The sequence below is a fragment of the Rattus norvegicus genome, chromosome Y, assembly GCF_021556685.1.
Source record: "Rattus norvegicus strain SHRSP/BbbUtx chromosome Y, alternate assembly SHRSP_T2T, whole genome shotgun sequence".
NCBI classification, from domain to species: Eukaryota; Metazoa; Chordata; class Mammalia; order Rodentia; family Muridae; genus Rattus; species Rattus norvegicus.
This window is the reverse complement of record NC_141555.1, coordinates 70,604,187-70,619,964: the sequence shown is the minus strand read 5'-3', so window position 1 is coordinate 70,619,964 and position 15,778 is coordinate 70,604,187. Positions and strand designations below refer to the sequence as shown.

Here is a 15,778-nt window from a genome sequence, read left to right as displayed (position 1 = left end):
TTTTGGGTGACCAGCAGGGGTTTTCAGAGCTAACAGGCACAGCGGAAGAAATATGGGAAGATTTATTAAGTCATGAAGTAGTCCCGGGACTAATAATATATGAAAATAAAAGAAAGAAACGCAGCTTAAATAACAATGCACACGCACACAAACGCACAGACACACAGTCCTTCTACACAAGGATGCAAACACACTCAAGAGTTCACAGTTCACATACAGGTGTCGCCTTCTTCTGTGTTCTGACTGTGTTCACAGCTGGCTGAATTTACTGTGGTAAAACCGCCACCTATTTGATTATTAAACCCTGCCTTTCCTCCTGGGCATCCAGGTCTGTGATATTGCCTGGCATCCGTGGACTGAGTGCCAATGGAATGGTCAGTGTATATGACTGGATTACTGGCAGCCTCCTCTCCAGCCCTTCGTGTCCTTTCTCCCCTCCTTTCTTGGCTATCTCTTTGGGTTCTTAGGCTCAAAGTAGGGCAGAGCTATGGGGAAGGGGAAACCTGGGTCCCAGGAGACAATGTGGAGCCATGTTAAGAAGGTAATTGCAGCCAGAGAGGAGGTCTGGGCCCTGGGATGGCAGCTGATATCTCAAAGGCTCTTTTCTTAGTCATTTATTTACTTCCTCTTCAGAGATAACTATACTCGGAGAAGCAATACTCTCTATACCCCACCAGCTGGAAAGGAGCTTTCTTTATTGAATTTCCACATTTCATTTTTCATTTTTGTAATGTATGCATCATGTGTACTCACTGTTTTGTGCACATGTTTGTGGAGGCTGAAAGACTGGTGTCAGTCTCAGGAACACCACCCACATCATCTGAAACAAGGTCTCTCATTGTCCTGGATCTCACCAGTTAGGATAGATAGGCTGGCCCCTCAAGCCCCAAGATCCAGATGTCTCTGCACATCAGCACCGTATTAATAATATACAGTGTGCACACACACTCCCAGCATTTCCTTCAAACTAAGAGCTCGGACATATGGACTACAAAGTTAAAATAATCAAGGGACTGGATAGATAGCTCAGTGGTTAAGAGCACTGATTGCTCTTCCTAGATGTCCTGAGTTCAAATCCCAGCAACCACATTGTGGCTCACAACCATCTGTAATGGGATCTGATGCCCTCTTCTGTTGTGTCTGAAGATAGCTACAGTGTACTCATAAATAACGTTAATAAATAAAAAAAATTAATTCAGTGTTTTTGTGGCTTTCATAGGGCTGCCTCCTTCTCTTCTCTCTCTTCTTCTTTTCCTTTTCCTCCTTGTCTTCTAAGGCACACACACACACACACACACACACACACACACACACACACACAACAAGGTGTGTTTTATTTGCATGTATGTATATGTACCTGGGCATGCCTGGAGCTCAGGGAAGCCAGTAGAAGGTTTTTCCTGAAACTGGATTTACAGATGTGTGGGGGCTGCCATGTGGGTGCAAGACATCAAACCTGAGTCCCCTGCAAGAGCAGCCAGTGATTTTAGTTGCTGAGCCGTCTCTCCATCCCACAGTGGTTTCTGATCCTTAACGGCAGAAGGGATCATGTTCAGTCTTTCTGATCTGGTAGGAGGTGGATGCCAGAGTGATCATTAGAACTCCTGAATGAGAAAGGAAGGATGGGGTAGAAGGCTCGTTTCCTACATCCTGCAAGGAAAAGGCATCTACTTTTATAGTTACTGGAGAAACAGGGACAGCCTCATGCATACATCAGTCACCTATTAGAGTAAATGTCGACTGGATTGTCCTCTTCTCTGCTTAACAACACTAAAGTAAATGGCTCATAAAGTAGAAAGAAGTCCCCCCCCACCCCTTTAACAGAAAGAACTTAGACGTGCAAATATTTTGACAATTAAAGGGTAGGTAATGAGAGAAACTTGATGCCTGTTTTGACTGAAGGTTGACAAGGCTTCTGTAAGCATTTGAGTTGGGAACTGCAGTGGATGTTTGGGTTTGTTACCTCTGTCCTCTGTCTGGTGGCTTGCACTGTTTGAGTGCCATCAGTCTTATGAAGATCAGTGTGTGCTGTGGTTAAGGTGGGAAAACAGGAGCTTAAAAATTCGTTAATGACTAGAAATTGGAGAAGTGGGGAAGGTGGCCGCTATCTGTTTAATGAGATCTGGAATTTTCCTGAGTTCTTTTACAGTAAGATGCTGAGTTTTGTGCAGCAGGCTCAATGCTGCACTGTAGGCAATTCTGTAGCCCTCTCTGTCAGTTAGAAAACAAAAAAAAACGAGAAAACACCGCATGAGCAGCAGACACGCTCCAAGACTGGGTCTTTATATACAGCTCAGAACCCACCTGCCTAGGGAATGGTTCTGACCACAATGGGCTTGAGCCTCCTAAGTCAGTGAACAATCAAAGCAGTTCCTCATAGACATGTCCACAGACTCACAAACCTCTGGGCAGTGCCTCTGAGGCAGGGGCATTATTGAGATACTTGGATTTCTTTCATCTTGTGGCTCTCTTCTGTATTTCTTGACTTAGAACCTTCTGTTTGGTTACTAGGTGGGGGAAGGGAGCCCACACAGGAAATGTACTACAGAGTCCAGCTTCACCTCTGCCTCTGGTACTTTTGTTGGCCCTGTGGGAAGTGTTAGGTTCCTCCTCTCTTTCTGTTCCAACTGCTAAACGTTATAACCACTGGGTCATTATCACTCTTTCTTGTCCATGGAATAAGGACAGAAGTGACTGTGTCATCTCCTCGGTAATGCCGACTGTCCATCCTTCTCTTGAGCCTCCCCAGGTCACTGTGGCTTACAGTGATAGAAGAGCTAGAAGCTGCTAGCACAGGCTCTTGGGAATCTGTGAGGCCTCAGTCCACCCTGCTGCCCCATGGAGTCTGTTCCAGTTTCCTTTCTGTGGCTGTGATAAAATGCTTGGATGGAAAGTAGTGTAGGGGAGGAAAATGTTTTGACTTCAACTTTCAGGTCATGGAGGGTAGTCAGAGTAGGAACCACAACAAGGTCTTGAGGCTGATGCCACCAAAGGACTCTGCTTGATGGCTTGCTCCAGCTCAACTCGCTTTCTTATACATCTCAGAGTGACCTGCCTAGGGAATGGTGCTACCCACGGAGGGCTTGGCCCTCGTAAGTCAGTAAGTAAGCCTGGGAAACCAGAAGAGACTGCTCTCTGCACACACATCTTGGACGCCAGAGGAAAAAGCCAAAGACCATCTGGAACCCTGGTGCACTGAAACTCCCAGAAGGGGAGGCACAGGCCTTCCTGGTTGCTGCCGCTGCAGAGAGCCCGTAGGCAGCACCCCACGAGCGAACTTGAGCCTCGGGACCACAGGTAAGACCAACTTTTCTGCTGCAAGAAAGCTGCCTGGTGAACTCAAGACACAGGCCCACAGGAACAGCTGAAGACCTGTAGAGAGGAAAAACTACACGCCCTAAAACAGAACACTCTGTCCCCATAACTGACTGAAAGAGAGGAAAACAGGTCTACAGCACCCCTGACACACAGGCTTATAGGACAGTCTAGACACTGTCAGAAATAGCAGAACAAAGTAACACTAGAGATAATCTGATGGCGAGAGGCAAGCGCAGGAACACAAGCAACAGAAACCAAGAATACATGGCATCATCGGAGCCCAATTCTCCCACCAAAACAAACATGGAATATCCAAACACACAAGAAAAGCAAGATCTAGTTTCAAAATCATATTTGATCATGATGCTGGAGGACTTCAAGAAAGACGTGAAGAACTCCCTTAGGGAAACACAGGAAAACATTAATAAACAAGTAGAAGCCTACAGAGAGGAATTGCAATTTCCTGAAAGAATTCCAGGAAAACACAATCAAACAGTTGAAGGAATTAAAAATGGAAATAGAAGCAATCAAGAAAGAACACATGGAAACAACCCTGGATATAGAAAACCAAAAGAAGAGACAAGGAGCTGTAGATACAAGCTTCACCAACAGAATACAAGAGATGGAAGAGAGAATCTCAGGAGCAGAAGATTCCATAGAAATCATTGACTCAACTGTCAAAGATAATGCAAAGTGGAAAAAGCTACTGGTCCAAAACATACAGGAAATCCAGGACTCAATGAGAAGATCAAACCTAAGGATAATAGGTATAGAAGAGAGTGAAGACTCCCACCTCAAAGGACCAGTAAATATCTTCAACAAAATCATAGAAGAAAACTTCCCTAACCTAAAAAAAGAGATAGCCATAGACATACAAGAAGCCTACAGAACTCCAAATAGATTGGACCAGAAAAGAAACACATCCCGTCACATAATAGTCAAAACACCAAACGCACAAAATAAAGAAAGAATATTAAAAGCAGTAAGGGAAAAAGGTCAAGTAACATATAAAGGCAGACCTATCAGAATCACACCAGACTTCTCACCAGAAACTATGAAGGCCAGAAGATCCTGGACTGATGTCATACAGACCCTAAGAGAACACAAATGCCAGCCCAGGTTACTGTATCCTGCAAAACTCTCAATTAACATAGATGGAGAAACCAAGATATTCCATGACAAAAACAAATTTACACAATATCTTTCTACAAATCCAGCACTACAAAGGATAATAAATGGTAAAGCCCAACATAAGGAGGCAAGCTATACCCTAGAAGAAGCAAGAAACTAATCGTCTTGGCAACAAAACAATCTCTCAATATCTCTCAACATCAATGGCCTCAACTCACCAATAAAAAGACATAGATTAACAAACTGGATACGCAACGAGGACCCTGCATTCTGCTGCCTACAGGAAACACACCTCAGAGATAAAGACAGACATTACCTCAGAGTGAAAGGCTGGAAAACAATTTTCCAAGCAAGTGGTCAGAAGAAGCAAGCTGGAGTAGCCATTCTAATATCAAATAAAATCAATTTTCAACTAAAAGTCATCAAAAAAGATAAGGAAGGACACTTCATATTCATCAAAGGAAAAATCCATCAAGATGAACTCTCAATCCTAAATATCTATGCCCCAAATACAAGGGCACCTACATATGTAAAAGAAACCTCACTAAAGCTCAAAACACACACTGCACCTCACACAATAATAGTGGGAGATTTCAACACCCCACTCTCATCAATGGACAGATCATGGAAACAGAAATTAAACAGAGATGTAGACAGACTAAGAGAAGTCATGAATCAAATGGACTTAACGGATATTTATAGAACATTCTATCCTAAAGCAAAAGGATATACCTTCTTCTCAGCTCCTCATGGTACTTTCTCCAAAATTGACCATATAATTGGTCAAAAAACGGGCATCAACAGGTACAGAAAGATAGAAATAATCCCATGTGTGCTATCGGACCACCACGGCCTAAAACTGGTCTTCAATAACAATCAAAGAAGAATGCCCACATATACTTGGAAATTGAACAATGCTCTACTCAATGATAACCTGGTCAAGGAAGAAATAAGGAAATAAATTAAAAACTTTTTAGAATTTAATGAAAATAAAGGTACAACATACCCAAACTTATGGGACACAATGAAAGCTGTGCGAAGAGGAAAACTCATAGCGCTGAGTGCCTGCAGAAAGAAACAGGAAAGAGCATATGTCAGCAGCTTGACAGCACACCTAAAAGCTTTAGAACAAAAAGAAGCAAATACACCCAGGAGGAGTAGAAGGCAGGAAATAATCAAACTCAGAGCTGAAATCAACCAAGTAGAAACAAAAAGGACCATAGAAAGAATCAACAGAACCAAAAGTTGGTTCTTTGGGAAAATCAACAAGATAGATAAACCCTTAGCCAGACTAACGAGAGGACACAGAGAGTGCGTCCAAATTAACAAAATCAGAAATGAAAAGGCAGACATAACTACAGATTCAGAGGAAATTCAAAAAATCATCAGATCTTACTATAAAAACCTATATTCAACAAAATTTGAAAATCTTCAGGAAATGGACAATATCCTAGACAGATACCAGGTACTGAAATTAAATCAGGAACAGATAAACCAGTTAAACAACCCCATAACTCCTAAGGAAATAGAAGCAGTCATTAAAGGTCTCCCAACCAAAAAGAGCCCAGGTCCAGATGGGTTTAGTGAAGAATTCTATCAAACCTTCATAGAAGACCTCATACCAATATTATCCAAACTATTCCACAAAATTGAAACAGATGGATCACTACCGAATACCTTCTATGAAGACACAATTACTCTTATACCTAAACCACACAAAGACACAACAAAGAAAGAGAACTTCAGACCAACTTCCCTTATGAATATCGACGCAAAAATACTCAACAAAATTCTGGCAAACCGAATCCAAGAGCACATCAAAACAATCTTCCACCATGACCAAGTAGGCTTCATCCCAGGCATGCAGGGATGGTTTAATATACAGAAAACCATCAACGTGATCCATTATATAAACAAACTGAAAGAACAAAACCACATGATCATTTCATTAGACGCTGAGAAAGCATTTGACAAAATTCAACACCCCTTCATGATAAAAGTCCTGGAAAGAATAGGAATTCAAGGCCCATACCTGAACATAGTAAAAGCCATATACAGCAAACCAGTTGCTAACATTAAACTAAATGGAGAGAAACTTGAAGCAATCCCACTAAAATCAGGGACTAGACAAGGCTGCCCACTCTCTCCCTACTTATTCAATATAGTTCTTGAAGTTCTAGCCAGAGCAATCAGACAACAAAAGGAGGTCAAGGGGATACAGATCGGAAAAGAAGAAGTCAAAATATCACTATTTGCAGATGATATGATAGTATATTTAAGTGATCCCAAAAGTTCCACCAGAGAACTACTAAAGCTGATAGACAACTTCAGCAAAGTGGCTGGGTATAAAATTAACTCAAATAAATCAGTTGCCTTCTTCTATACAAAAGAGAAACAAGCCAAGAAAGAAATTAGGGAAACGACACCCTTCATAATAGACCCAAATAATGTAAAGTACCTCGGTGTGACTTTAACCAAGCAAGTAAAAGATCTGTACAATAAGAACTTCAAGACACTGAAGAAGGAAATTGAAGAAGACCTCAGAAGATGGAAAGATCTCCCATGCTCATGGATTGGCAGGATTAATATAGTAAAAATGGCCATTTTACCAAAAGCAATCTACAGATTCAATGCAATCCCCATCAATATACCAATCCAATTCTTCAAAGAGTTAGACAGAACAATTTGCAAATTCATCTGGAATAACAAAAAACCCAGGATAGCTAAAGCTATCCTCAACAATAAAAGGACTTCAGGGGGAATCACTATCCCTGAACTCAAGCAGTATTACAGACCAATAGTGATAAAAACTGCATGGTATTGGAACAGAGACAGACAGATAGACCAATGGAATAGAATTGAAGACCCAGAAATGAACCCACACACCTATGGTCACTTGATTTTTGACAAAGGAGCCAAAACCATCCAATGGAAAAAAGATAGCATTTTCAGCAAATGGTGCTGGTTCAACTGGAGGTCAACATGTAGAAGGATGCAGATCGATCCATGCTTATCACCCTGTACAAAGCTTAAGTCCAAGTGGATCAAGGACCTCCACATCAAACCAGACACACTCAAACTAATAGAAGAAAAACTAGGGAAGCATCTGGAACACATGGGCACTGGAAAAAAATTTCCTTAACAAAACACCAATGGCTTACGCTCTAAGATCAAGAATTGACAAATGGGATCTCATAAAACTGCAAAGCTTCTGTAAGGCAAAGGACATTGTGGTTAGGACAAAACGGCAACCAACAGATTGGGAAAAGATCTTTACCAATCCTACAACAGATAGAGGCCTTATATCCAAAATATACAAAGAACTCAAGAAGTTAGACCGCAGGGAAACAAATAACCCTATTAAAAAATGGGATTCAGAGCTAAACAATGAATTCACAGCTGAGGAATGCCAAATGGCTGAGAAACACCTAAAGAAATGTTCAGCATCTTTAGTCATAAGGGAAATGCAAATCAAAACAAACCTGGGATTTCACCTCACACCAGTGAGAATGGCTATGATCAAAAACTCAGGGGACAACAGATGCTGGCGAGGATGTGGAGAAAGAGGAACACTCCTCCATTGTTGGTGGGATTGCAAACTGGTACAACCATTCTGGAAATCAGTCTGGAGGTTCCTCAGAAAATTGGACATTGAACTGCCTGAGGATCCAGCTATACCTCTCTTGGGCATATACCCAAAAGATGCCCCAACATATAAAAAAGACACGTGCTCCACTATGTTCATTGCAGCCTTATTTATAATAGCCAGAAGCTGGAAAGAACCCAGATGCCCTTCAACAGAGGAATGGATACAGAAAATGTGGTACATCTACACAATGGAATATTACTCAGCTATCAAAAACAAGACTTTATGAAATTCGTAGGCAAATGGTTGGAACTGGAAAACATCATCCTGAATGAGCTAACCCAATCACAGAAAGACATACATGGTATGCACTCATTGATAAGTGGCTATTAGCCCAAATGCTTGAATTACCCTAGATGCCTAGAACAAATGAAACTCAAGACGGATGATCAAAATGTGAATGCTTCAGTCCTTCTTTAAAAGGGGAACAAGAATACCCTTGGCAGGGAAGAGAGAGGCAAAGATTAAAACAGAGACTGAAGGAACACCCATTCAGAGCCTGCCCCACATGTGGCCCATACATATAGAGCCACCCAATTAGACAAGATGGATGAAGCAAAGAAGTGCAGACCGACAGGAACCGGATGTAGATCGCTCCTGAGAGACACAGCCAGAATACAGCAAATACAGAGGCGAATGCCAGCAGCAAACCACTGAACTGAGAATAGGACCCCCGTGGAAGGAATCAGAGAAAGAACTGGAAGATCTTGAAGGGGCTCGAGACCCCATATGTACAACAATGCTGAGCAACCAGAGCTTCCAGGGACTAAGCCACTACCTAAAGACTATACATGGACTGACCCTGGACTCTGACCTCATAGGTAGCAACGAATATCCTAGTAAGAGCACCAGTGGAAGGGGAAGCCCTGGGTCCTGCTAAGACTGAACCCCCAGTGAACTAGACTGGTGGTGGGAGGGCGGCAATGGGGGGAGGGTTGGGAGGGGAACACCGATAAGGAAGGGGAGGGTGGAGGGGGATGTTTGCCTGGATACCAGGAAAGGGAATAACACTCAAAATGTATATAAGAAATACTCAAGTTAATAAAAAAAAAGAAAAAAAAAAAAAAGAGTAGCTCTCTATTGCTCCCGTGTTATGCTCCCTGCCATGATGATGGACCAGACTTCTGAAACTGTAAGGGAGCCTCCAATTACATGCTTTCATTTATAGTAGTAGCCTTGACCATGGTGTCTCTTCACAGCAACAGAACAATGACTGAGACAGGGAGCAGGCCAACAAGCAGTGCTCATTGTTACCGCTTCAAGCTCATTCTCTGGTTTCCCTCAGTGATGGTCTGTAACCTGTAAGGCAAGTAACCCTTTCCTCCACAAGTTAGTTTTGATCATGGCACTCATCATAAAGAGAAGGAAGCAAACTAGAATGTCACAGGTCAGTACATGAGCAAGTCTTACCTTTAAATTAAAACAAAGTGTCTATACGTCTCTATTTATGGTTATGAGGTAAGCGTCTGTGGCTCTACTAGATTCAGTTTCTATAAGACATTGTCTTACTTAGGGTTCCTATTGTTGTAAGTAAACACGGTGACCAAAGAGCAAGTTAGGGAGCAAAAAGTTTATTCAGCTTACACTTCTACATTGCTGCTCATGAGCAAAGGAAGTTGGGAGAGGAACTCAAACAGGACAGGATCCTGGAGGCAGGAACTGAGGCAGAGGCTATGGAATCGCACTGCTTGCCGTCTTGCTCCTCATGTCTTGCTTAGCTTGCTTTCTTATAGAACCCAGGATCACCAGCCTAGGAATGGTGCCGCTCACAGTGGGCTGGGCCCTCCCCTACCAATCACTAAGAAAATGCCCTACAGCTGGATCTTATGGACACATGTTCTCAACTGAGGCGCCCTCTTCTCTGATGACTCTAGCTTGTGTCCAGTTGGCATAAAATCAGGGCGGTGGTTAGAATGTGATTGTCCCATGGGAAGTGTGGCACAAGTAGGAGGTGTGGCCTTGTGGGAGTATGTGTGGCCTTGTTGGAGGAAGCATATCACTGTGGGGGTGATATGCTTCTTCTCCAACACCATGTCTGCCTAGACGCTTCCATGATTCCTGCCTTGATGAAAATAGACTAAACTTCTGAACCTAAAAGCCTTCCCTAATTAAATGTTGTCCCTTGGGTTTGGGGATATACCTCAGTGGTAGAGCGCTTGCCTAGGAAGCACAAGGCGCTGGGTTCGGTCCCCAGCTCTGAAAAAAAAAGAACCCCCCCAATAAAATGTTGTCCCTTATAAGTTGCCTTGGTCATGGTGTCTTTTCGCAGCAATGAAACCGTCATATAACCAGCCAGTATAAAATCTCCCAAATAGCAGAATTAATCAACGATAGAAAGTATTTTCAAGTCCTGCAGTGAGAAACTTATTCTTGAGAGAAGAAACAGCAATGAATGAGTCCAAGATAAGGTTGTTTCCAAAGAATCTCTTGGAGTGTAGATGTGGCTCAGAGAGACCCCATGGAGTGCACAGGGGCTTCTCAGGAGGAGAGAGCTACATGGTCAGGAGCCACAAAGCATTTTAAAGTCACGGCAAATGGCATAGGAAAGAGCTCAGCACCTCTGCATTGGAGGCACCATCAAGATTTCTCTGATGATAAGCTTAAATGTGAGTAAAAGACGGGAACTTCCTGGGCCTAGAACGGTAACAGGGCCCACAGGTGTGTAAGAAGCCATCCAGTCAAAGGAGAGCCAGGCAAGAGAAGCCAGTGCAGGAGCTCTTTGTGGTCATCTAGGTGCATTGAGAAGAGACCTCAAAAAATATTACAGGATGCAACAGAGTCTAAAGTGCTCAGGGAAGCTAAACACAGGATCCACGTAACACCTGACATAAGCTCATGGCATCCTCATGTTCTCTTTTAAATTACTTTTTACTGATCATACAAAATAATGGGCTTTATGATACTTTCAGGAATCGATAGATATAAACTTAGTTTGGCATTCACTACTCTTGCGTTATCCTTGACAAAATGTGCTCCAGGGAAGCCTCCCCCTTCTGTAGTGATGGCTTGGCTGTTCTTTAAGGAAACAAAGAGACCAATATAGATGCGGCCCAAGTTCAACTCATTCTAGACACTTTCTGTTCTTCCTGGGTCTCCTGCTTCACTTTTTGAGAACTCCATCTTGGAATTCCTTCGTCCCTCAGTGTCCTCTACTCCCTCATGTGTTCTTTAGTCTTTCTTCCAGATCACCATTAATTTAGTCTTTCTTAACCTCATCCTGGTCTCTTCTCTGCATGTAAAGGTTGGATGTATTTGGAAAGATAACTTTAGGGGACTGGAGAGATAACCAATGGATTAAGAGCTCGTCTGCTTTGAAAGAGGACTTGGAATTGTTCTTTGAGCTCATGTCCAATGGCTCCGAATCACCTTTAATTCCAGCTCCAGGGGACCTGACTATTCTTGTCTCTGTGGTGTCCTCTATTCATGCCCTGCCTCCACCCACATAATTAAAAATAATACATCTTCAGATGAGAAACAGGTTACATTAGGTTTTATTAGTCAAACAATCCCCGACCTTCTCTGATTCTCAGTCTGCTTGGATCAATTTATTGGGTTTCCCCTTGAGTTCCAAGACCACCTCCCTGTTACCTGCCCTCTTTCCCCAACTGTCTGTCTCTCCCTCAAATTTCACCTCAGAGAGTCTATCTATGTCTGGCCCCTCTCCACTGCTTCCTAAACATACATCTTTTTTTTTTCCTGTGCCATCCCTTGGCTGGAACTTGGTAAATGACTTTGCCGATATTTTTGGACCCGTCGCCTCTGGTGAACTGCACACATTGACCTGTTAAGATGTTGCTGTCACCGTCTGACTTCACCTCTGCTGAAGTAATCTCTGGAATGATACGGAGGTTACCTTCTGTGTAATCATCCAGGAGCTGGTAGATGTATAGTACTGGATCTTTCTCGTAGGTGATGTAAAACCAGTCCTTCATGATCGGCACCTGGGCTAGGACCACCCCCCTCCAGTTGTCCTTAGAGCCATGTTTGCCCTCAAATTTATGCTCCACAGCTCGGCCAACCATGGCACTTGCGAGATGGGCATCTTTCACTTGAGGAAACACTACTTTGGGAGTCAAGACCTTAAGCTTTAAAATCCTCTCATCGCTGTGAAGTTCCAGTCCGTAGACACAGTCAATTCTGTCATACTTGACCAGATAGAAAGAGGGATTTGTTGGCAGTTGATCTAGAATGATGGCCTTCTACTGGGTGACGGGCTCATCACCTTCCTTCCATCCGTGAGAAATTCTGCAGCCCACAATGTCCCCCAGGGCCTGGAGAGAAGGCCTCCTCCTCCTCCGCTTCTGGAAGGATGGTGTGCTCATCCTCCTCAGAGACATCCTCTTCTTCATGGCTGTAGACCTAGTGTGGTAGGCCATGGCACTCCTGGTCCACTGTCTTGTGGCTCTCATTCTGTGTTCAGGCTTCATATTACCCATGGCCTGGGTTTGAAGAGCTCGCCTGCATAAACCCGACACAATGCTGTTGCCGCTGTCATATGAGTGCCTGCAAGAACAATGGGAGTGGGTTGGGGGAGGATGCTGTACCAAGGCTCTTGTCTAAGAGAACTTTGGAGCAGGTGAGAAAGGGGATGGTAAACAGGGTTGAACATCTGAATCTAATTCTGTAGTAATCAGAAGTTCATAGGAGGGCTGGGCAATGGTGGAGCACACCTTTAATTCCAGCACTCAAGAGGCAGAGGGAGGCGGACCTCTGTGAGATCAAGGCCAGCCTGGTCTACAGAGTTAGTTCCAGGATAGCCAAAGTTACCCACAGAAAAACCATGTCTCAAAAATCAAAATCTAAAGTTCAAAGTGAAATGAAAAAATGGTTCTCTACAGCTCAGAATAAGATATTCAGACACGGGGCTGGGGATTTAGTTCAGTGGTAGAGCGCTTACCTAGGAAATGCAAGGCCCTGGGTTCGTTCCCCAGCTCCGAAAAAAAGAACCAAAAAAAAAAAAAAAAAAAAAAGATATTCTGACACATTTCTTCAGCCCGAGGCACTTTCCCGCTGCTGAGGAACCTCTCCTTGAATGAGCTAGGTCAGTGTGGGATTAAGTATCCCTGTCCGCCACTTTAAGCAAGAAGAACAGAGAAAGGATAGCAAAGGAGCCAGAAGGGTGCCCACACTCCTCTTCTACCGTCTAACTATGAGCTATGTTGGAAACATCCACAAGTATCTGCCCAGAGACACAGCACACCAGTCCACTGGCTTTCTGTACTGTGCATCCTGACCCAGGCCCAGGTTTATTCCGCGAAGCTTTTGCATCTTCGACCACAACAAGAGTCTTTTGTGTAGGCAACAACAGCCATTTAGAAATAATATGTCCTGGGGTTGGGATTTAGGTCAGTGGTAGAGCAGTTTTCTAGCAAGCACAAGTCCCTGGGTTCGGTGCTCAGCCCCGAAAACAACAACAACAACAACAACAACAACAACAACATCAAAAAGAAATATTATCTCCTAAAATGCACAGGCACAGAGAGGAGCTTTGGCATTTTAGTAGGATTATGAATTAGATATTGTTAGCAAAGTATAATAAACTCTTAGACTAGCCTAGACCATCCGCCTAGCTCTCAAACGTGGAAGACATCAGAACATACGGTTTCTCGCTGTACGAGGGAAAACTTTTAGCTTTCTGGGCAACAAGGGTCCCAGTTATCTTCATAAACGTATTTACCGAAAGAAAATATCCTAGTCATCCAGATTCTGTCTTCTGAAACCGGTCAGGCACCAAAAGGCTGTTGAACAGTTGTGGGGTTCGGGAGTTGAACTGGGTTTCACACCCCGCTGCGAAGATAGTGAACCCACCTTCAAGGGAGTCTAGCGCCCCCAAGTGGAAGAGATGCGCAAACTCCGCCCAGTGCTCTGTGACATCATCCAGGCTCTGCTTACATCATAGAAGCCCTCTCAGCCCAGTTCCTTCCCTAGTTTCGCTTAGAAACGTCCAGCATCTAGGTTTTAGCTTCCCATGTAGCCTTCTGGATACCCAAAATAAAGTCCCCACTCAAATATTCTGATGACTGGAGTCACAGTCTGCCCAAGTAGCTCTTTTCATGCATTTTTTTTTCTGAAAAAGTCTTTGGTTTCTGAGTCACCAACATCCTTGGTGGTTATTTTCCCAGCTCCTATCTTTCCTTTGGTTATCTTTAAGTCATTCTCCATATCAGAAATATGGCTAGCCTCTCCCTCCGAGGCAGCCCAATGGATAGCACCCCAAAATTAGCTTTATCAAACCCACAATTAGAGGAGAGCCATTTTTATTCAAACAAAGCTGGAATTTGACAGGATTAAAAACCTTGTATTGAAGTCAATGGCAATCATGTATTATGGATTCTTTCCAAAGAGGGAGGAAAAATTAGCTCCTGGACCTGCTTCCAAAGTCGGGATAAACATGAAAAACCCGATATCGACCAGAAATATTTTAAATGTCTTTAAAATTTACCAGCACTTCAGGTTACAAGAAATTTATTAGATCAAATGCAGCAAAACAGGATGAAATAGATGAGGTAATTTTATTTTTGAAATATGGGTAGACAGATTACTGGATGCAGGTAAGTATGGAATCTACCTGTAAATTACTGGGCACTTTAATTGTTTGTGTCACATAGTTCTTCAGATCTTCAAAAGAATTCCTTTCAGAACCCTCCCCTGTCCCCACCACACTCTGACAATCCCTTCCCTCTTCCCAGTAATTCCCTTCCACTTTAACATTATAATTTTTTAAATGTACTTAGAGCTTAACAACTTATGGCAGCTTTTTAAAATCTGTACACTTTTCTAAGTGCACCGTCTTCTTTGTCTCCCTTATATCTTAGTTTTAAGCACATTTTCCTTCACACTTTGAGTTTTCCTCTCTCTCTGCTCTCATGACTCCTCTGCCATTATGTGACTGTTGGTTCACTATGTGGTTGATCTCAATGTGGGGTTATCTCAAAGGACGTGATTTTTCCCCCTTTTCTCCCCTTCATCTTCCTTCTCTAGGCACCTGCTGAGATTTACAGCCTTGGGGATTTTTTTAAGCCTGGAAAGCAGACACACACACACACACACACACACACACACACACTCACACACACAAACACACAGAAACACTTATAAATACACAAACGCACACACACACTCACACATACGCACATACACACAGAAACACTCATACATTCACAAACACACACACACTCACACATACGCACATGCACACCAAAACACTCATACATACACAAACACACAAACACACACATACATACACACAAACACACACACATGCACACACAAACACACACACATGCACACACATACACACACAAACATACACATATACACACTCGAACACACAAATACAGAGAGAGAGAGAGACAGAGTCAGAGAGAGACAGGGTGAGAGACAGAGAGCCCATGAGAAAACATCTTTCTAAGAACAATAAACAGAGACAACTTTCAATAAAGGGAAGAACAAGTAGGCAACAAGAAGAACAATCTCATCATAGCCATCAACTTGAGGAGGAAAGAGTTTGTCTCACTCTATCTTCTAGGTACAAGTTGGATACTGAGCGAAGTTGGGGCAGGAACTCAGGCAGGACTCTAGAGGCAGGAAAGGAAGCAGAGACATCTTAGAAATTCTGGGTACTGGATTGCTATCCATGACCTACTCACCTTTCTTTCCTTCTCCTATGACCCAGGGCCACCT

The 15,778-nt window shown here is 43.1% G+C and overlaps 1 pseudogene; it reads right to left on the bottom strand.

The window, feature by feature from the left end:
• The window catches only part of LOC147998093 (Y-linked testis-specific protein 1-like), a 135,547-nt pseudogene extending 123,430 nt beyond the window's left edge, over positions 1-12,117 (bottom strand).
• Positions 12,118-15,778: the final 3,661 nt, after the last annotated feature.